Raw genomic sequence first — 1718 nt, 5'->3', positions numbered from 1 at the left:
CTGCAAAGACAGGACACAGGATCTCGTGACCTGACAACTGGCCGATTATCGCCCCAACTCAACTGCAGAAAGCGCCTTGAAAACAAACAAACAAGATCCCTGGGAACCAAGATTAGCACCTGCTAGAAAGAACTCGAGTGTAAATTGTGAGAAAATCACCGGATTCTGACAGAATGAGCAGATGGGGCCAAACCTGAGAGTGCAACCAGGGTCCAATCCCCGGCACCCACACAGTCCCCAAGCCCAGCCAAAAGTGACCCCTAGGCACAGAGCCAGGACTAAGCCCTGAGCACCCAGGCCCGTGGCCCCCAAACAAAACAAACACAAGAGCCTCACTCCAGCAGAGACCCCGGCACAGGCCCGACTCTGATCTCGGAGACAAGGTATGAGGGGCCAAGAGTGAGCACACACTGACTCCCCCCAGCGGCAGTCCCTCCCTCTGTATTGGCTGCTCCTGAAAACGCCGACAAACCGCAGGGCATGCCCCCGGTCACGATGCCACCTTTAGGGTGCCAAGCACACCCCAGCCCAGCCAGCCAAAAGGGACCTCCCTGCCCGCTCCCCCAAGAGGTTCCAAACCCCAGGGCTGTCGGGGCTCCTGTCCAGTTGCTGTTACGGGTCATCTCAAATACGGAACACACCACCCTTGGGCTGCGCTTTTAAAAACTCTAGCTTTTGTACCAAACACGGCCACACCATGCCACGGGTCTATCAGGGTCTGGAGGGAAAGTACGCTTGGGAGGGCACGTGGCTTGCACCCCTAGGGTCCCCCAGCACCGTGGGGAGTGATTCCTGACAGCAGAGCCAGGAGTCAGCCCTGACCATCACCAGTGTGGGTTACTCCCCTCCCCCCCAAAGGAAAAGGGTCTATTGGTCATAAATTCTCTTTTTCCTGGTAAAATCATTCCCCGAGGATCTGCTCTAGCACTGGCAGCTGTGGGCCGGGGCGGACAGCGACACTGATCGCTTTACATGATGGCCAAACTGCCGAAGACCATCTGGACCTCATTCTTAAGTTAACCACCTATTCCGCTGCTATGGTGACGAGGCGGAAAAGGCTTATTAATAAAGGACTGGGGGGGGTGGTTAGAATGATAGTACAGAGGGTAGGGCACTTGCCATGCATGTGGCTGGCCTGGGTTTAATCCCCGGCACCCCATGTGCCCCCCCCCCCACCTCCAATGAGCACCACCAGGAGTGATTCCCAAGTGCAGAGCCAGGAGTAAGCCCCGAACATCACTGGGTGTGGCCTCAAAACTAAAAAATAAAGGACCGGGCTGGAGCGATAGCACAGCGGGTAGGGCGTTTGCCTTGCACGCGGTCGACCCGGGTTCGATTCCCAGCGTCCCATATGGTCCCCTGAGCACTGCCAGGAGTAACTCCTGAGTACAGAGCCAGGAGTAACCCCTGTGCATTGCTGGGTGTGACCAAAAAAGCAAAAAAAAAAAAAAAAGGACCAGGGCTGGAGCGAGGAGCGATAGCACAGTGGGGAGGGTGTTTACCTTGCCTGCGGCCACCCTGAATTCAATCTCCAGCATCTATATGATCCCCTGAGCATTGCTGGGTATGACCCAAAAAGGGAAAAAAAATTATAAATAAAATAGCACAGTAGCACTGTCCTCCCATTGTTCATCGATTTGCTCGAGCAGGCCCAGTAACGTCTCCATTGTGAGACTTGTTGTTACTGTGTTTGGCATATTGAATACATCACAGGTAGC

The sequence above is a fragment of the Sorex fumeus genome, unplaced genomic scaffold, assembly GCF_029834395.1.
Source record: "Sorex fumeus unplaced genomic scaffold, SorFum_2.1 ptg000048l, whole genome shotgun sequence".
NCBI lineage: Eukaryota > Metazoa > Chordata > Mammalia > Eulipotyphla > Soricidae > Sorex > Sorex fumeus.
The sequence above is the reverse complement of the archived record's forward strand: the minus strand, read 5'-3'. Positions refer to the sequence as shown.